We start from the raw sequence: 22,238 nt of genomic DNA, 5'->3' as shown, positions 1-22,238 counted from the left end.
AATACAACTGTCGCGTGGTGCACCGCGACCTCCAGGCACCCCGGAGTTTCTGAAAAAAAATTTTCTGCGATTTTCACGAAACCACTTTTCTTCAACTTGAATTGGGCTAAAAATCCATCCCTGAAAATAAAAATTCTCTGAGTAGTGTGGAAATGCTGATCCTTACCCTGCCTGGGTTGTCCACTGAGCATTTCCGCGAACTCTATCTGAAGTTCTCTGGGCATGGGATTTTGACATATTCCCCAAACCAAAAGGAATGAGTGGGAAACAATCAAGACAACAGATAGAACCACTTGTATTTGAATGAGTTTCAAGCATGCTTGGGTGCTCGTGTGATCTGAGTGACTTGGATTTGTAATACAACTGTCGCGTGGTGCACCGCGACCTCCAGGCACCCCGGAGTTTCTGAAAAAAAATTTTCTGCGATTTTCACGAAACCACTTTTCTTCAACTTGAATTGGGCTAAAAATCCATCCCTGAAAAGAAAAATTCTCTGAGTAGTGTGGAAATGCTGATCCTTACCCTGCCTGGCTTGTCCACTGAGTATTTCCGCGAACTCTATCTGAAGTTCTCTGGGCATGGGATTTTGACATATTCCCCAAACCAAAAGGAATGAGTGGGAAACAATCAAGACAACAGATAGAACCACTTGTATTTGAATGAGTTTCAAGCATGCTTGGGTGCTCGTGTGATCTGAGTGACTTGGATTTGTAATACAACTGTCGCGTGGTGCACCGCGACCTCCAGGCACCCCGGAGTTTCTGAAAAAAAATTTTCTGCGATTGTCACGAAACCACTTTTCTTCAACTTGAATTGGGCTAAAAATCCATCCCTGAAAATAAAAATTCTCTGAGTAGTGTGGAAATGCTGATCCTTACCCTGCCTGGGTTGTCCACTGAGCATTTCTGCGAACTCTATCTGAAGTTCTCTGGGCATGGGATTTTGACATATTCCCCAAACCAAAAGGAATGAGTGGGAAACAATCAAGACAATAGATAGAAGCACTTGCATTTGAATGAGTTTCAAGCATGCTTGGGTGCTCGTGTGATCTGAGTGACTCAGTTTTGGAATACAACTGTCGCGTGGTGCACCGCGACCTCCAGGCACCCCGGAGTTTCTGAAAAAAAATTTTCTGCGATTTTCACGAAACCACTTTTCTTCAACTTGAATTGGGCTAAAAATCCATCCCTGAAAATAAAAATTCTCTGAGTAGTGTGGAAATGCTGATCCTTACCCTGCCTGGGTTGTCCACTGAGCATTTCCGCGAACTCTATCTGAAGTTCTCTGGGCATGGGATTTTGACATATTCCCCAAACCAAAAGGAATGAGTGGGAAACAATCAAGACAACAGATAGAAGCACTTGCATTTGAATGAGTTTCAAGCATGCTTGGGTGCTCGTGTGATCTGAGTGACTTGGATTTGTAATACAACTGTCGCGTGGTGCACCGCGACCTCCAGGCACCCCGGAGTTTCTGAAAAAAAATTTTCTGCGATTTTCACGAAACCACTTTTCTTCAACTTGAATTGGGCTAAAAATCCATCCCTGAAAATAAAAATTCTCTGAGTAGTGTGGAAATGCTGATCCTTACCCTGCCTGGGTTGTCCACTGAGCATTTCCGCGAACTCTATCTGAAGTTCTCTGGGCATGGGATTTTGACATATTCCCCAAACCAAAAGGAATGAGTGGGAAACAATCAAGACAACAGATAGAAGCACTTGCATTTGAATGAGTTTCAAGCATGCTTGGGTGCTCGTGTGATCTGAGTGACTCAGTTTTGGAATACAACTGTCGCGTGGTGCACCGCGACCTCCAGGCACCCCGGAGTTTCTGAAAAAAAATTTTCTGCGATTTTCACGAAACCACTTTTTTTCAACTTGAATTGGGCTAAAAATCCATCCCTGAAAATAAAAATTCTCTGAGTAGTGTGGAAATGCTGATCCTTACCCTGCCTGGGTTGTCCACTGAGCATTTCCGCGAACTCTATCTGAAGTTCTCTGGGCATGGGATTTTGACATATTCCCCAAACCAAAAGGAATGAGTGGGAAACAATCAAGACAACAGATAGAAGCACTTGCATTTGAATGAGTTTCAAGCATGCTTGGGTGCTCGTGTGATCTGAGTGACTTGGATTTGTAATACAACTGTCGCGTGGTGCACCGCGACCTCCAGGCACCCCGGAGTTTCTGAAAAAAAATTTTCTGCGATTTTCACGAAACCACTTTTCTTCAACTTGAATTGGGCTAAAAATCCATCCCTGAAAATAAAAATTCTCTGAGTAGTGTGGAAATGCTGATCCTTACCCTGCCTGGGTTGTCCACTGAGCATTTCCGCGAACTCTATCTGAAGTTCTCTGGGCATGGGATTTTGACATATTCCCCAAACCAAAAGGAATGAGTGGGAAACAATCAAGACAACAGATAGAACCACTTGTATTTGAATGAGTTTCAAGCATGCTTGGGTGCTCGTGTGATCTGAGTGACTTGGATTTGTAATACAACTGTCGCGTGGTGCACCGCGACCTCCAGGCACCCCGGAGTTTCTGAAAAAAAATTTTCTGCGATTTTCACGAAACCACTTTTCTTCAACTTGAATTGGGCTAAAAATCCATCCCTGAAAATAAAAATTCTCTGAGTAGTGTGGAAATGCTGATCCTTACCCTGCCTGGGTTGTCCACTGAGCATTTCCGCGAACTCTATCTGAAGTTCTCTGGGCATGGGATTTTGACATATTCCCCAAACCAAAAGGAATGAGTGGGAAACAATCAAGACAACAGATAGAAGCACTTGCATTTGAATGAGTTTCAAGCATGCTTGGGTGCTCGTGTGATCTGAGTGACTCAGTTTTGGAATACAACTGTCGCGTGGTGCACCGCGACCTCCAGGCACCCCGGAGTTTCTGAAAAAAAATTTTCTGCGATTTTCACGAAACCACTTTTCTTCAACTTGAATTGGGCTAAAAATCCATCCCTGAAAATAAAAATTCTCTGAGTAGTGTGGAAATGCTGATCCTTACCCTGCCTGGGTTGTCCACTGAGCATTTCCGCGAACTCTATCTGAAGTTCTCTGGGCATGGGATTTTGACATATTCCCCAAACCAAAAGGAATGAGTGGGAAACAATCAAGACAACAGATAGAAGCACTTGCATTTGAATGAGTTTCAAGCATGCTTGGGTGCTCGTGTGATCTGAGTGACTTGGATTTGTAATACAACTGTCGCGTGGTGCACCGCGACCTCCAGGCACCCCGGAGTTTCTGAAAAAAAATTTTCTGCGATTTTCACGAAACCACTTTTCTTCAACTTGAATTGGGCTAAAAATCCATCCCTGAAAATAAAAATTCTCTGAGTAGTGTGGAAATGCTGATCCTTACCCTGCCTGGGTTGTCCACTGAGAATTTCCGCGAACTCTATCTGAAGTTCTCTGGGCATGGGATTTTGACATATTCCCCAAACCAAAAGGAATGAGTGGGAAACAATCAAGACAACAGATAGAAGCACTTGCATTTGAATGAGTTTCAAGCATGCTTGGGTGCTCGTGTGATCTGAGTGACTCAGTTTTGGAATACAACTGTCGCGTGGTGCACCGCGACCTCCAGGCACCCCGGAGTTTCTGAAAAAAAATTTTCTGCGATTTTCACGAAACCACTTTTCTTCAACTTGAATTGGGCTAAAAATCCATCCCTGAAAATAAAAATTCTCTGAGTAGTGTGGAAATGCTGATCCTTACCCTGCCTGGGTTGTCCACTGAGCATTTCCGCGAACTCTATCTGAAGTTCTCTGGGCATGGGATTTTGACATATTCCCCAAACCAAAAGGAATGAGTGGGAAACAATCAAGACAACAGATAGAACCACTTGTATTTGAATGAGTTTCAAGCATGCTTGGGTGCTCGTGTGATCTGAGTGACTTGGATTTGTAATACAACTGTCGCGTGGTGCACCGCGACCTCCAGGCACCCCGGAGTTTCTGAAAAAAAATTTTCTGCGATTTTCACGAAACCACTTTTCTTCAACTTGAATTGGGCTAAAAATCCATCCCTGAAAAGAAAAATTCTCTGAGTAGTGTGGAAATGCTGATCCTTACCCTGCCTGGCTTGTCCACTGAGTATTTCCGCGAACTCTATCTGAAGTTCTCTGGGCATGGGATTTTGACATATTCCCCAAACCAAAAGGAATGAGTGGGAAACAATCAAGACAACAGATAGAACCACTTGTATTTGAATGAGTTTCAAGCATGCTTGGGTGCTCGTGTGATCTGAGTGACTTGGATTTGTAATACAACTGTCGCGTGGTGCACCGCGACCTCCAGGCACCCCGGAGTTTCTGAAAAAAAATTTTCTGCGATTGTCACGAAACCACTTTTCTTCAACTTGAATTGGGCTAAAAATCCATCCCTGAAAATAAAAATTCTCTGAGTAGTGTGGAAATGCTGATCCTTACCCTGCCTGGGTTGTCCACTGAGCATTTCTGCGAACTCTATCTGAAGTTCTCTGGGCATGGGATTTTGACATATTCCCCAAACCAAAAGGAATGAGTGGGAAACAATCAAGACAATAGATAGAAGCACTTGCATTTGAATGAGTTTCAAGCATGCTTGGGTGCTCGTGTGATCTGAGTGACTCAGTTTTGGAATACAACTGTCGCGTGGTGCACCGCGACCTCCAGGCACCCCGGAGTTTCTGAAAAAAAATTTTCTGCGATTTTCACGAAACCACTTTTCTTCAACTTGAATTGGGCTAAAAATCCATCCCTGAAAATAAAAATTCTCTGAGTAGTGTGGAAATGCTGATCCTTACCCTGCCTGGGTTGTCCACTGAGCATTTCCGCGAACTCTATCTGAAGTTCTCTGGGCATGGGATTTTGACATATTCCCCAAACCAAAAGGAATGAGTGGGAAACAATCAAGACAACAGATAGAAGCACTTGCATTTGAATGAGTTTCAAGCATGCTTGGGTGCTCGTGTGATCTGAGTGACTTGGATTTGTAATACAACTGTCGCGTGGTGCACCGCGACCTCCAGGCACCCCGGAGTTTCTGAAAAAAAATTTTCTGCGATTTTCACGAAACCACTTTTCTTCAACTTGAATTGGGCTAAAAATCCATCCCTGAAAATAAAAATTCTCTGAGTAGTGTGGAAATGCTGATCCTTACCCTGCCTGGGTTGTCCACTGAGCATTTCCGCGAACTCTATCTGAAGTTCTCTGGGCATGGGATTTTGACATATTCCCCAAACCAAAAGGAATGAGTGGGAAACAATCAAGACAACAGATAGAAGCACTTGCATTTGAATGAGTTTCAAGCATGCTTGGGTGCTCGTGTGATCTGAGTGACTCAGTTTTGGAATACAACTGTCGCGTGGTGCACCGCGACCTCCAGGCACCCCGGAGTTTCTGAAAAAAAATTTTCTGCGATTTTCACGAAACCACTTTTTTTCAACTTGAATTGGGCTAAAAATCCATCCCTGAAAATAAAAATTCTCTGAGTAGTGTGGAAATGCTGATCCTTACCCTGCCTGGGTTGTCCACTGAGCATTTCCGCGAACTCTATCTGAAGTTCTCTGGGCATGGGATTTTGACATATTCCCCAAACCAAAAGGAATGAGTGGGAAACAATCAAGACAACAGATAGAAGCACTTGCATTTGAATGAGTTTCAAGCATGCTTGGGTGCTCGTGTGATCTGAGTGACTTGGATTTGTAATACAACTGTCGCGTGGTGCACCGCGACCTCCAGGCACCCCGGAGTTTCTGAAAAAAAATTTTCTGCGATTTTCACGAAACCACTTTTCTTCAACTTGAATTGGGCTAAAAATCCATCCCTGAAAATAAAAATTCTCTGAGTAGTGTGGAAATGCTGATCCTTACCCTGCCTGGGTTGTCCACTGAGCATTTCCGCGAACTCTATCTGAAGTTCTCTGGGCATGGGATTTTGACATATTCCCCAAACCAAAAGGAATGAGTGGGAAACAATCAAGACAACAGATAGAACCACTTGTATTTGAATGAGTTTCAAGCATGCTTGGGTGCTCGTGTGATCTGAGTGACTTGGATTTGTAATACAACTGTCGCGTGGTGCACCGCGACCTCCAGGCACCCCGGAGTTTCTGAAAAAAAATTTTCTGCGATTTTCACGAAACCACTTTTCTTCAACTTGAATTGGGCTAAAAATCCATCCCTGAAAATAAAAATTCTCTGAGTAGTGTGGAAATGCTGATCCTTACCCTGCCTGGGTTGTCCACTGAGCATTTCCGCGAACTCTATCTGAAGTTCTCTGGGCATGGGATTTTGACATATTCCCCAAACCAAAAGGAATGAGTGGGAAACAATCAAGACAACAGATAGAAGCACTTGCATTTGAATGAGTTTCAAGCATGCTTGGGTGCTCGTGTGATCTGAGTGACTCAGTTTTGGAATACAACTGTCGCGTGGTGCACCGCGACCTCCAGGCACCCCGGAGTTTCTGAAAAAAAATTTTCTGCGATTTTCACGAAACCACTTTTCTTCAACTTGAATTGGGCTAAAAATCCATCCCTGAAAATAAAAATTCTCTGAGTAGTGTGGAAATGCTGATCCTTACCCTGCCTGGGTTGTCCACTGAGCATTTCCGCGAACTCTATCTGAAGTTCTCTGGGCATGGGATTTTGACATATTCCCCAAACCAAAAGGAATGAGTGGGAAACAATCAAGACAACAGATAGAAGCACTTGCATTTGAATGAGTTTCAAGCATGCTTGGGTGCTCGTGTGATCTGAGTGACTTGGATTTGTAATACAACTGTCGCGTGGTGCACCGCGACCTCCAGGCACCCCGGAGTTTCTGAAAAAAAATTTTCTGCGATTTTCACGAAACCACTTTTCTTCAACTTGAATTGGGCTAAAAATCCATCCCTGAAAATAAAAATTCTCTGAGTAGTGTGGAAATGCTGATCCTTACCCTGCCTGGGTTGTCCACTGAGCATTTCCGCGAACTCTATCTGAAGTTCTCTGGGCATGGGATTTTGACATATTCCCCAAACCAAAAGGAATGAGTGGGAAACAATCAAGACAACAGATAGAAGCACTTGCATTTGAATGAGTTTCAAGCATGCTTGGGTGCTCGTGTGATCTGAGTGACTCAGTTTTGGAATACAACTGTCGCGTGGTGCACCGCGACCTCCAGGCACCCCGGAGTTTCTGAAAAAAAATTTTCTGCGATTTTCACGAAACCACTTTTTTTCAACTTGAATTGGGCTAAAAATCCATCCCTGAAAATAAAAATTCTCTGAGTAGTGTGGAAATGCTGATCCTTACCCTGCCTGGGTTGTCCACTGAGCATTTCCGCGAACTCTATCTGAAGTTCTCTGGGCATGGGATTTTGACATATTCCCCAAACCAAAAGGAATGAGTGGGAAACAATCAAGACAACAGATAGAAGCACTTGCATTTGAATGAGTTTCAAGCATGCTTGGGTGCTCGTGTGATCTGAGTGACTTGGATTTGTAATACAACTGTCGCGTGGTGCACCGCGACCTCCAGGCACCCCGGAGTTTCTGAAAAAAAATTTTCTGCGATTTTCACGAAACCACTTTTCTTCAACTTGAATTGGGCTAAAAATCCATCCCTGAAAATAAAAATTCTCTGAGTAGTGTGGAAATGCTGATCCTTACCCTGCCTGGGTTGTCCACTGAGCATTTCCGCGAACTCTATCTGAAGTTCTCTGGGCAAGGGATTTTGACATATTCCCCAAACCAAAAGGAATGAGTGGGAAACAATCAAGACAACAGATAGAAGCACTTGCATTTGAATGAGTTTCAAGCATGCTTGGGTGCTCGTGTGATCTGAGTGACTCAGTTTTGGAATACAACTGTCGCGTGGTGCACCGCGACCTCCAGGCACCCCGGAGTTTCTGAAAAAAAATTTTCTGCGATTTTCACGAAACCACTTTTCTTCAACTTGAATTGGGCTAAAAATCCATCCCTGAAAATAAAAATTCTCTGAGTAGTGTGGAAATGCTGATCCTTACCCTGCCTGGGTTGTCCACTGAGAATTTCCGCGAACTCTATCTGAAGTTCTCTGGGCATGGGATTTTGACATATTCCCCAAACCAAAAGGAATGAGTGGGAAACAATCAAGACAACAGATAGAAGCACTTGCATTTGAATGAGTTTCAAGCATGCTTGGGTGCTCGTGTGATCTGAGTGACTCAGTTTTGGAATACAACTGTCGCGTGGTGCACCGCGACCTCCAGGCACCCCGGAGTTTCTGAAAAAAAATTTTCTGCGATTTTCACGAAACCACTTTTCTTCAACTTGAATTGGGCTAAAAATCCATCCCTGAAAATAAAAATTCTCTGAGTAGTGTGGAAATGCTGATCCTTACCCTGCCTGGGTTGTCCACTGAGCATTTCCGCGAACTCTATCTGAAGTTCTCTGGGCATGGGATTTTGACATATTCCCCAAACCAAAAGGAATGAGTGGGAAACAATCAAGACAACAGATAGAACCACTTGTATTTGAATGAGTTTCAAGCATGCTTGGGTGCTCGTGTGATCTGAGTGACTTGGATTTGTAATACAACTGTCGCGTGGTGCACCGCGACCTCCAGGCACCCCGGAGTTTCTGAAAAAAAATTTTCTGCGATTGTCACGAAACCACTTTTCTTCAACTTGAATTGGGCTAAAAATCCATCCCTGAAAATAAAAATTCTCTGAGTAGTGTGGAAATGCTGATCCTTACCCTGCCTGGGTTGTCCACTGAGCATTTCCGCGAACTCTATCTGAAGTTCTCTGGGCATGGGATTTTGACATATTCCCCAAACCAAAAGGAATGAGTGGGAAACAATCAAGACAACAGATAGAAGCACTTGCATTTGAATGAGTTTCAAGCATGCTTGGGTGCTCGTGTGATCTGAGTGACTTGGATTTGTAATACAACTGTCGCGTGGTGCACCGCGACCTCCAGGCACCCCGGAGTTTCTGAAAAAAAATTTTCTGCGATTTTCACGAAACCACTTTTCTTCAACTTGAATTGGGCTAAAAATCCATCCCTGAAAATAAAAATTCTCTGAGTAGTGTGGAAATGCTGATCCTTACCCTGCCTGGGTTGTCCACTGAGCATTTCCGCGAACTCTATCTGAAGTTCTCTGGGCATGGGATTTTGACATATTCCCCAAACCAAAAGGAATGAGTGGGAAACAATCAAGACAACAGATAGAAGCACTTGCATTTGAATGAGTTTCAAGCATGCTTGGGTGCTCGTGTGATCTGAGTGACTCAGTTTTGGAATACAACTGTCGCGTGGTGCACCGCGACCTCCAGGCACCCCGGAGTTTCTGAAAAAAAATTTTCTGCGATTTTCACGAAACCACTTTTCTTCAACTTGAATTGGGCTAAAAATCCATCCCTGAAAATAAAAATTCTCTGAGTAGTGTGGAAATGCTGATCCTTACCCTGCCTGGGTTGTCCACTGAGCATTTCCGCGAACTCTATCTGAAGTTCTCTGGGCATGGGATTTTGACATATTCCCCAAACCAAAAGGAATGAGTGGGAAACAATCAAGACAACAGATAGAACCACTTGTATTTGAATGAGTTTCAAGCATGCTTGGGTGCTCGTGTGATCTGAGTGACTTGGATTTGTAATACAACTGTCGCGTGGTGCACCGCGACCTCCAGGCACCCCGGAGTTTCTGAAAAAAAATTTTCTGCGATTTTCATGAAACCACTTTTCTTCAACTTGAATTGGGCTAAAAATCCATCCCTGAAAATAAAAATTCTCTGAGTAGTGTGGAAATGCTGATCCTTACCCTGCCTGGGTTGTCCACTGAGCATTTCCGCGAACTCTATCTGAAGTTCTCTGGGCATGGGATTTTGACATATTCCCCAAACCAAAAGGAATGAGTGGGAAACAATCAAGACAACAGATAGAACCACTTGTATTTGAATGAGTTTCAAGCTTGCTTGGGTGCTCGTGTGATCTGAGTGACTTGGATTTGTAATACAACTGTCGCGTGGTGCACCGCGACCTCCAGGCACCCCGGAGTTTCTGAAAAAAAATTTTCTGCGATTTTCACGAAACCACTTTTCTTCAACTTGAATTGGGCTAAAAATCCATCCCTGAAAATAAAAATTCTCTGAGTAGTGTGGAAATGCTGATCCTTACCCTGCCTGGGTTGTCCACTGAGCATTTCCGCGAACTCTATCTGAAGTTCTCTGGGCATGGGATTTTGACATATTCCCCAAACCAAAAGGAATGAGTGGGAAACAATCAAGACAACAGATAGAAGCACTTGTATTTGAATGAGTTTCAAGCATGCTTGGGTGCTCGTGTGATCTGAGTGACTTGGATTTGGAATACAACTGTCGCGTGGTGCACCGCGACCTCCAGGCACCCCGGAGTTTCTGAAAAAAAATTTTCTGCGATTGTCACGAAACCACTTTTCTTCAACTTGAATTGGGCTAAAAATCCATCCCTGAAAATAAAAATTCTCTGAGTAGTGTGGAAATGCTGATCCTTACCCTGCCTGGGTTGTCCACTGAGCATTTCCGCGAACTCTATCTGAAGTTCTCTGGGCATGGGATTTTGACATATTCCCCAAACCAAAAGGAATGAGTGGGAAACAATCAAGACAACAGATAGAAGCACTTGCATTTGAATGAGTTTCAAGCATGCTTGGGTGCTCGTGTGATCTGAGTGACTTGGATTTGTAATACAACTGTCGCGTGGTGCACCGCGACCTCCAGGCACCCCGGAGTTTCTGAAAAAAAATTTTCTGCGATTTTCACGAAACCACTTTTCTTCAACTTGAATTGGGCTAAAAATCCATCCCTGAAAATAAAAATTCTCTGAGTAGTGTGGAAATGCTGATCCTTACCCTGCCTGGGTTGTCCACTGAGCATTTCCGCGAACTCTATCTGAAGTTCTCTGGGCATGGGATTTTGACATATTCCCCAAACCAAAAGGAATGAGTGGGAAACAATCAAGACAACAGATAGAAGCACTTGCATTTGAATGAGTTTCAAGCATGCTTGGGTGCTCGTGTGATCTGAGTGACTCAGTTTTGGAATACAACTGTCGCGTGGTGCACCGCGACCTCCAGGCACCCCGGAGTTTCTGAAAAAAAAATTTCTGCGATTTTCACGAAACCACTTTTCTTCAACTTGAATTGGGCTAAAAATCCATCCCTGAAAATAAAAATTCTCTGAGTAGTGTGGAAATGCTGATCCTTACCCTGCCTGGGTTGTCCACTGAGCATTTCCGCGAACTCTATCTGAAGTTCTCTGGGCATGGGATTTTGACATATTCCCCAAACCAAAAGGAATGAGTGGGAAACAATCAAGACAACAGATAGAACCACTTGTATTTGAATGAGTTTCAAGCTTGCTTGGGTGCTCGTGTGATCTGAGTGACTTGGATTTGTAATACAACTGTCGCGTGGTGCACCGCGACCTCCAGGCACCCCGGAGTTTCTGAAAAAAAATTTTCTGCGATTTTCACGAAACCACTTTTCTTCAACTTGAATTGGGCTAAAAATCCATCCCTGAAAATAAAAATTCTCTGAGTAGTGTGGAAATGCTGATCCTTACCCTGCCTGGGTTGTCCACTGAGCATTTCCGCGAACTCTATCTGAAGTTCTCTGGGCATGGGATTTTGACATATTCCCCAAACCAAAAGGAATGAGTGGGAAACAATCAAGACAACAGATAGAAGCACTTGTATTTGAATGAGTTTCAAGCATGCTTGGGTGCTCGTGTGATCTGAGTGACTTGGATTTGGAATACAACTGTCGCGTGGTGCACCGCGACCTCCAGGCACCCCGGAGTTTCTGAAAAAAAATTTTCTGCGATTGTCACGAAACCACTTTTCTTCAACTTGAATTGGGCTAAAAATCCATCCCTGAAAATAAAAATTCTCTGAGTAGTGTGGAAATGCTGATCCTTACCCTGCCTGGGTTGTCCACTGAGCATTTCCGCGAACTCTATCTGAAGTTCTCTGGGCATGGGATTTTGACATATTCCCCAAACCAAAAGGAATGAGTGGGAAACAATCAAGACAACAGATAGAAGCACTTGCATTTGAATGAGTTTCAAGCATGCTTGGGTGCTCGTGTGATCTGAGTGACTTGGATTTGTAATACAACTGTCGCGTGGTGCACCGCGACCTCCAGGCACCCCGGAGTTTCTGAAAAAAAATTTTCTGCGATTTTCACGAAACCACTTTTCTTCAACTTGAATTGGGCTAAAAATCCATCCCTGAAAATAAAAATTCTCTGAGTAGTGTGGAAATGCTGATCCTTACCCTGCCTGGGTTGTCCACTGAGCATTTCCGCGAACTCTATCTGAAGTTCTCTGGGCATGGGATTTTGACATATTCCCCAAACCAAAAGGAATGAGTGGGAAACAATCAAGACAACAGATAGAAGCACTTGCATTTGAATGAGTTTCAAGCATGCTTGGGTGCTCGTGTGATCTGAGTGACTCAGTTTTGGAATACAACTGTCGCGTGGTGCACCGCGACCTCCAGGCACCCCGGAGTTTCTGAAAAAAAAATTTCTGCGATTTTCACGAAACCACTTTTCTTCAACTTGAATTGGGCTAAAAATCCATCCCTGAAAATAAAAATTCTCTGAGTAGTGTGGAAATGCTGATCCTTACCCTGCCTGGGTTGTCCACTGAGCATTTCCGCGAACTCTATCTGAAGTTCTCTGGGCATGGGATTTTGACATATTCCCCAAACCAAAAGGAATGAGTGGGAAACAATCAAGACAACAGATAGAACCACTTGTATTTGAATGAGTTTCAAGCTTGCTTGGGTGCTCGTGTGATCTGAGTGACTTGGATTTGTAATACAACTGTCGCGTGGTGCACCGCGACCTCCAGGCACCCCGGAGTTTCTGAAAAAAAATTTTCTGCGATTTTCACGAAACCACTTTTCTTCAACTTGAATTGGGCTAAAAATCCATCCCTGAAAATAAAAATTCTCTGAGTAGTGTGGAAATGCTGATCCTTACCCTGCCTGGGTTGTCCACTGAGCATTTCCGCGAACTCTATCTGAAGTTCTCTGGGCATGGGATTTTGACATATTCCCCAAACCAAAAGGAATGAGTGGGAAACAATCAAGACAACAGATAGAAGCACTTGTATTTGAATGAGTTTCAAGCATGCTTGGGTGCTCGTGTGATCTGAGTGACTTGGATTTGGAATACAACTGTCGCGTGGTGCACCGCGACCTCCAGGCACCCCGGAGTTTCTGAAAAAAAATTTTCTGCGATTGTCACGAAACCACTTTTCTTCAACTTGAATTGGGCTAAAAATCCATCCCTGAAAATAAAAATTCTCTGAGTAGTGTGGAAATGCTGATCCTTACCCTGCCTGGGTTGTCCACTGAGCATTTCCGCGAACTCTATCTGAAGTTCTCTGGGCATGGGATTTTGACATATTCCCCAAACCAAAAGGAATGAGTGGGAAACAATCAAGACAACAGATAGAAGCACTTGCATTTGAATGAGTTTCAAGCATGCTTGGGTGCTCGTGTGATCTGAGTGACTTGGATTTGTAATACAACTGTCGCGTGGTGCACCGCGACCTCCAGGCACCCCGGAGTTTCTGAAAAAAAATTTTCTGCGATTTTCACGAAACCACTTTTCTTCAACTTGAATTGGGCTAAAAATCCATCCCTGAAAAGAAAAATTCTCTGAGTAGTGTGGAAATGCTGATCCTTACCCTGCCTGGGTTGTCCACTGAGCATTTCCGCGAACTCTATCTGAAGTTCTCTGGGCATGGGATTTTGACATATTCCCCAAACCAAAAGGAATGAGTGGGAAACAATCAAGACAACAGATAGAAGCACTTGTATTTGAATGAGTTTCAAGCATGCTTGGGTGCTCGTGTGATCTGAGTGACTTGGATTTGGAATACAACTGTCGCGTGGTGCACCGCGACCTCCAGGCACCCCGGAGTTTCTGAAAAAAAATTTTCTGCGATTTTCACGAAACCACTTTTCTTCAACTTGAATTGGGCTAAAAATCCATCCCTGAAAATAAAAATTCTCTGAGTAGTGTGGAAATGCTGATCCTTACCCTGCCTGGGTTGTCCACTGAGCATTTCCGCGAACTCTATCTGAAGTTCTCTGGGCATGGGATTTTGACATATTCCCCAAACCAAAAGGAATGAGTGGGAAACAATCAAGACAACAGATAGAAGCACTTGCATTTGAATGAGTTTCAAGCATGCTTGGGTGCTCGTGTGATCTGAGTGACTTGGATTTGTAATACAACTGTCGCGTGGTGCACCGCGACCTCCAGGCACCCCGGAGTTTCTGAAAAAAAATTTTCTGCGATTTTCACGAAACCACTTTTCTTCAACTTGAATTGGGCTAAAAATCCATCCCTGAAAATAAAAATTCTCTGAGTAGTGTGGAAATGCTGATCCTTACCCTGCCTGGGTTGTCCACTGAGCATTTCCGCGAACTCTATCTGAAGTTCTCTGGGCATGGGATTTTGACATATTCCCCAAACCAAAAGGAATGAGTGGGAAACAATCAAGACAACAGATAGAAGCACTTGCATTTGAATGAGTTTCAAGCATGCTTGGGTGCTCGTGTGATCTGAGTGACTCGGTTTTGGAATACAACTGTCGCGTGGTGCACCGCGACCTCCAGGCACCCCGGAGTTTCTGAAAAAAAAATTTCTGCGATTTTCACGAAACCACTTTTCTTCAACTTGAATTGGGCTAAAAATCCATCCCTGAAAATAAAAATTCTCTGAGTAGTGTGGAAATGCTGATCCTTACCCTGCCTGGGTTGTCCACTGAGCATTTCCGCGAACTCTATCTGAAGTTCTCTGGGCATGGGATTTTGACATATTCCCCAAACCAAAAGGAATGAGTGGGAAACAATCAAGACAACAGATAGAAGCACTTGCATTTGAATGAGTTTCAAGCATGCTTGGGTGCTCGTGTGATCTGAGTGACTTGGATTTGTAATACAACTGTCGCGTGGTGCACCGCGACCTCCAGGCACCCCGGAGTTTCTGAAAAAAAATTTTCTGCGATTTTCACGAAACCACTTTTCTTCAACTTGAAATGGGCTAAAAATCCATCCCTGAAAATAAAAATTCTCTGAGTAGTGTGGAAATGCTGATCCTTACCCTGCCTGGGTTGTCCACTGAGCATTTCCGCGAACTCTATCTGAAGTTCTCTGGGCATGGGATTTTGACATATTCCCCAAACCAAAAGGAATGAGTGGGAAACAATCAAGACAACAGATAGAAGCACTTGCATTTGAATGAGTTTCAAGCATGCTTGGGTGCTAGTGTGATCTGAGTGACTCAGTTTTGGAATACAACTGTCGCGTGGTGCACCGCGACCTCCAGGCACCCCGGAGTTTCTGAAAAAAAATTTTCTGCGATTTTCACGAAACCACTTTTCTTCAACTTGAATTGGGCTAAAAATCCATCCCTGAAAATAAAAATTCTCTGAGTAGTGTGGAAATGCTGATCCTTACCCTGCCTGGGTTGTCCACTGAGCATTTCCGCGAACTCTATCTGAAGTTCTCTGGGCATGGGATTTTGACATATTCCCCAAACCAAAAGGAATGAGTGGGAAACAATCAAGACAACAGATAGAAGCACTTGCATTTGAATGAGTTTCAAGCATGCTTGGGTGCTCGTGTGATCTGAGTGACTTGGATTTGTAATACAACTGTCGCGTGGTGCACCGCGACCTCCAGGCACCCCGGAGTTTCTGAAAAAAAATTTTCTGCGATTTTCACGAAACCACTTTTCTTCAACTTGAAATGGGCTAAAAATCCATCCCTGAAAATAAAAATTCTCTGAGTAGTGTGGAAATGCTGATCCTTACCCTGCCTGGGTTGTCCACTGAGCATTTCCGCGAACTCTATCTGAAGTTCTCTGGGCATGGGATTTTGACATATTCCCCAAACCAAAAGGAATGAGTGGGAAACAATCAAGACAACAGATAGAAGCACTTGCATTTGAATGAGTTTCAAGCATGCTTGGGTGCTCGTGTGATCTGAGTGACTCAGTTTTGGAATACAACTGTCGCGTGGTGCACCGCGACCTCCAGGCACCCCGGAGTTTCTGAAAAAAAATTTTCTGCGATTTTCACGAAACCACTTTTCTTCAACTTGAATTGGGCTAAAAATCCATCCCTGAAAATAAAAATTCTCTGAGTAGTGTGGAAATGCTGATCCTTACCCTGCCTGGGTTGTCCACTGAGCATTTCCGCGAACTCTATCTGAAGTTCTCTGGGCATGGGATTTTGACATATTCCCCAAACCAAAAGGAATGAGTGGGAAACAATCAAGACAACAGATAGAACCACTTGTATTTGAATGAGTTTCAAGCATGCTTGGGTGCTCGTGTGATCTGAGTGACTTGGATTTGTAATACAACTGTCGCGTGGTGCACCGCGACCTCCAGGCACCCCGGAGTTTCTGAAAAAAAATTTTCTGCGATTTTCACGAAACCACTTTTCTTCAACTTGAATTGGGCTAAAAATCCATCCCTGAAAATAAAAATTCTCTGAGTAGTGTGGAAATGCTGATCCTTACCCTGCCTGGGTTGTCCACTGAGCATTTCCGCGAACTCTATCTGAAGTTCTCTGGGCATGGGATTTTGACATATTCCCCAAACCAAAAGGAATGAGTGGGAAACAATCAAGACAACAGATAGAAGCACTTGCATTTGAATGAGTTTCAAGCATGCTTGGGTGCTCGTGTGATCTGAGTGACTTGGATTTGTAATACAACTGTCGCGTGGTGCACCGCGACCTCCAGGCACCCCGGAGTTTCTGAAAAAAAATTTCTGCGATTTTCACGAAACCACTTTTCTTCAACTTGAATTGGGCTAAAAATCCATCCCTGAAAATAAAAATTCTCTGAGTAGTGTGGAAATGCTGATCCTTACCCTGCCTGGGTTGTCCACTGAGCATTTCCGCGAACTCTATCTGAAGTTCTCTGGGCATGGGATTTTGACATATTCCCCAAACCAAAAGGAATGAGTGGGAAACAATCAAGACAACAGATAGAAGCACTTGCATTTGAATGAGTTTCAAGCATGCTTGGGTGCTCGTGTGATCTGAGTGACTCAGTTTTGGAATACAACTGTCGCGTGGTGCACCGCGACCTCCAGGCACCCCGGAGTTTCTGAAAAAAAATTTTCTGCGATTTTCACGAAACCACTTTTCTTCAACTTGAATTGGGCTAAAAATCCATCCCTGAAAATAAAAATTCTCTGAGTAGTGTGGAAATGCTGATCCTTACCCTGCCTGGGTTGTCCACTGAGCATTTCCGCGAACTCTATCTGAAGTTCTCTGGGCATGGGATTTTGACATATTCCCCAAACCAAAAGGAATGAGTGGGAAACAATCAAGACAACAGATAGAAGCACTTGCATTTGAATGAGTTTCAAGCATGCTTGGGTGCTCGTGTGATCTGAGTGACTTGGATTTGTAATACAACTGTCGCATGGTGCACCGCGACCTCCAGGCACCCCGGAGTTTCTGAAAAAAAATTTTCTGCGATTTTCACGAAACCACTTTTCTTCAACTTGAATTGGGCTAAAAATCCATCCCTGAAAAGAAAAATTCTCTGAGTAGTGTGGAAATGCTGATCCTTACCCTGCCTGGGTTGTCCACTGAGCATTTCCGCGAACTCTACCTGAAGTTCTCTGGGCATGGGATTTTGACATATTCCCCAAACCAAAAGGAATGAGTGGGAAACAATCAAGACAACAGATAGAACCACTTGTATTTGAATGAGTTTCAAGCATGCTTGGGTGCTCGTGTGATCTGAGTGACTTGGATTTGTAATACAACTGTCGCGTGGTGCACCGCGACCTCCAGGCACCCCGGAGTTTCTGAAAAAAAATTTTCTGCGATTGTCACGAAACCACTTTTCTTCAACTTGAATTGGGCTAAAAATCCATCCCTGAAAATAAAAATTCTCTGAGTAGTGTGGAAATGCTGATCCTTTCCCTGCCTGGGTTGTCCACTGAGCATTTCCGCGAACTCTATCTGAAGTTCTCTGGGCATGGGATTTTGACATATTCCCCAAACCAAAAGGAATGAGTGGGAAACAATCAAGACAACAGATAGAAGCACTTGCATTTGAATGAGTTTCAAGCATGCTTGGGTGCTCGTGTGATCTGAGTGACTTGGATTTGTAATACAACTGTCGCGTGGTGCACTGCGACCTCCAGGCACCCCGGAGTTTCTGAAAAAAAATTTTCTGCGATTATCACGAAACCACTTTTCTTCAACTTGAATTGGGCTAAAAATCCATCCCTGAAAATAAAAATTCTCTGAGTAGTGTGGAAATGCTGATCCTTACCCTGCCTGGGTTGTCCACTGAGCATTTCCGCGAACTCTATCTGAAGTTCTCTGGGCATGGGATTTTGACATATTCCCCAAACCAAAAGGAATGAGTGGGAAACAATCAAGACAACAGATAGAAGCACTTACATTTGAATGAGTTTCAAGCATGCTTGGGTGCTCGTGTGATCTGAGTGACTCAGTTTTGGAATACAACTGTCGCGTGGTGCACCGCGACCTCCAGGCACCCCGGAGTTTCTGAAAAAAAATTTTCTGCGATTTTCACGAAACCACTTTTCTTCAACTTGAATTGGGCTAAAAATCCATCCCTGAAAATAAAAATTCTCTGAGTAGTGTGGAAATGCTGATCCTTACCCTGCCTGGGTTGTCCACTGAGCATTTCCGCGAACTCTATCTGAAGTTCTCTGGGCATGGGATTTTGACATATTCCCCAAACCAAAAGGAATGAGTGGGAAACAATCAAGACAACAGATAAAACCACTTGTATTTGAATGAGTTTCAAGCATGCTTGGGTGCTCGTGTGATCTGAGTGACTTGGATTTGTAATACAACTGTCGCGTGGTGCACCGCGACCTCCAGGCACCCCGGAGTTTCTGAAAAAAAATTTTCTGCGATTTTCACGAAACCACTTTTCTTCAACTTGAATTGGGCTAAAAATCCATCCCTGAAAATAAAAATTCTTTGAGTAGTGTGGAAATGCTGATCCTTACCCTGCCTGGGTTGTCCACTGAGCATTTCCGCGAACTCTATCTGAAGTTCTCTGGGCATGGGATTTTGACATATTCCCCAAACCAAAAGGAATGAGTGGGAAACAATCAAGACAACAGATAGAAGCACTTGCATTTGAATGAGTTTCAAGCATGCTTGGGTGCTCGTGTGATCTGAGTGACTCAGTTTTGGAATACAACTGTCGCGTGGTGCACCGCGACCTCCAGGCACCCCGGAGTTTCTGAAAAAAAATTTTCTGCGATTTTCACGAAATCACTTTTCTTCAACTTGAATTGGGCTAAAAATCCATCCCTGAAAATAAAAATTCTCTGAGTAGTGTGGAAATGCTGATCCTTACCCTGCCTGGGTTGTCCACTGAGCATTTCCGCGAACTCTATCTGAAGTTCTCTGGGCATGGGATTTTGACATATTCCCCAAACCAAAAGGAATGAGTGGGAAACAATCAAGACAACAGATAGAAGCACTTGCATTTGAATGAGTTTCAAGCATGCTTGGGTGCTCGTGTGATCTGAGTGACTCAGTTTTGGAATACAACTGTCGCGTGGTGCACCGCGACCTCCAGGCACCCCGGAGTTTCTGAAAAAAAATTTTCTGCGATTTTCACGAAACCACTTTTCTTCAACTTGAATTGGGCTAAAAATCCATCCCTGAAAATAAAAATTCTCTGAGTAGTGTGGAAATGCTGATCCTTACCCTGCCTGGGTTGTCCACTGAGCATTTCCGCGAACTCTATCTGAAGTTCTCTGGGCATGGGATTTTGACATATTCCCCAAACCAAAAGGAATGAGTGGGAAACAATCAAGACAACAGATAGAAGCACTTGCATTTGAATGAGTTTCAAGCATGCTTGGGTGCTCGTGTGATCTGAGTGACTCAGTTTTGGAATACAACTGTCGCGTGGTGCACCGCGACCTCCAGGCACCCCGGAGTTTCTGAAAAAAAATTTTCTGCGATTTTCACGAAACCACTTTTCTTCAACTTGAATTGGGCTAAAAATCCATCCCTGAAAATAAAAATTCTCTGAGTAGTGTGGAAATGCTGATCCTTACCCTGCCTGGGTTGTCCACTGAGCATTTCCGCGAACTCTATCTGAAGTTCTCTGGGCATGGGATTTTGACATATTCCCCAAACCAAAAGGAATGAGTGGGAAACAATCAAGACAACAGATAGAACCACTTGTATTTGAATGAGTTTCAAGCATGCTTGGGTGCTCGTGTGATCTGAGTGACTTGGATTTGTAATACAACTGTCGCGTGGTGCACCGCGACCTCCAGGCACCCCGGAGTTTCTGAAAAAAAATTTTCTGCGATTTTCACGAAACCACTTTTCTTCAACTTGAATTGGGCTAAAAATCCATCCCTGAAAATAAAAATTCTCTGAGTAGTGTGGAAATGCTGATCCTTACCCTGCCTGGGTTGTCCACTGAGCATTTCCGCGAACTCTATCTGAAGTTCTCTGGGCATGGGATTTTGACATATTCCCCAAACCAAAAGGAATGAGTGGGAAACAATCAAGACAACAGATAGAAGCACTTGTATTTGAATGAGTTTCAAGCATGCTTGGGTGCTCGTGTGATCTGAGTGACTTGGATTTGGAATACAACTGTCGCGTGGTGCACCGCGACCTCCAGGCACCCCGGAGTTTCTGAAAAAAAATTTTCTGCGATTGTCACGAAACCACTTTTCTTCAACTTGAATTGGGCTAAAAATCCATCCCTGAAAATAAAAATTCTCTGAGTAGTGTGGAAATGCTGATCCTTACCCTGCCTGGGTTGTCCACTGAGCATTTCCGCGAACTCTATCTGAAGTTCTCTGGGCATGGGATTTTGACATATTCCCCAAACCAAAAGGAATGAGTGGGAAACAATCAAGACAACAGATAGAAGCACTTGCATTTGAATGAGTTTCAAGCATGCTTGGGTGCTCGTGTGATCTGAGTGACTTGGATTTGTAATACAACTGTCGCGTGGTGCACCGCGACCTCCAGGCACCCCGGAGTTTCTGAAAAAAAATTTTCTGCGATTTTCACGAAACCACTTTTCTTCAACTTGAATTGGGCTAAAAATCCATCCCTGAAAAGAAAAATTCTCTGAGTAGTGTGGAAATGCTGATCCTTACCCTGCCTGGGTTGTCCACTGAGCATTTCCGCGAACTCTATCTGAAGTTCTCTGGGCATGGGATTTTGACATATTCCCCAAACCAAAAGGAATGAGTGGGAAACAATCAAGACAACAGATAGAAGCACTTGTATTTGAATGAGTTTCAAGCATGCTTGGGTGCTCGTGTGATCTGAGTGACTTGGATTTGGAATACAACTGTCGCGTGGTGCACCTCGACCTCCAGGCACCCCGGAGTTTCTGAAAAAAAATTTTCTGCGATTTTCACGAAACCACTTTTCTTCAACTTGAATTGGGCTAAAAATCCATCCCTGAAAATAAAAATTCTCTGAGTAGTGTGGAAATGCTGATCCTTACCCTGCCTGGGTTGTCCACTGAGCATTTCCGCGAACTCTATCTGAAGTTCTCTGGGCATGGGATTTTGACATATTCCCCAAACCAAAAGGAATGAGTGGGAAACAATCAAGACAACAGATAGAAGCACTTGCATTTGAATGAGTTTCAAGCATGCTTGGGTGCTCGTGTGATCTGAGTGACTTGGATTTGTAATACAACTGTCGCGTGGTGCACCGCGACCTCCAGGCACCCCGGAGTTTCTGAAAAAAAATTTTCTGCGATTTTCACGAAACCACTTTTCTTCAACTTGAATTGGGCTAAAAATCCATCCCTGAAAATAAAAATTCTCTGAGTAGTGTGGAAATGCTGATCCTTACCCTGCCTGGGTTGTCCACTGAGCATTTCCGCGAACTCTATCTGAAGTTCTCTGGGCATGGGATTTTGACATATTCCCCAAACCAAAAGGAATGAGTGGGAAACAATCAAGACAACAGATAGAAGCACTTGCATTTGAATGAGTTTCAAGCATGCTTGGGTGCTCGTGTGATCTGAGTGACTCGGTTTTGGAATACAACTGTCGCGTGGTGCACCGCGACCTCCAGGCACCCCGGAGTTTCTGAAAAAAAAATTTCTGCGATTTTCACGAAACCACTTTTCTTCAACTTGAATTGGGCTAAAAATCCATCCCTGAAAATAAAAATTCTCTGAGTAGTGTGGAAATGCTGATCCTTACC

This window comes from Lepisosteus platostomus, chromosome 2 (genome assembly GCF_059453375.1).
Source record: "Lepisosteus platostomus isolate fLepPlt1 chromosome 2, fLepPlt1.hap1, whole genome shotgun sequence".
Lineage (NCBI taxonomy): Eukaryota > Metazoa > Chordata > Actinopteri > Semionotiformes > Lepisosteidae > Lepisosteus > Lepisosteus platostomus.
The sequence above is the reverse complement of the archived record's forward strand: the minus strand, read 5'-3'. Positions refer to the sequence as shown.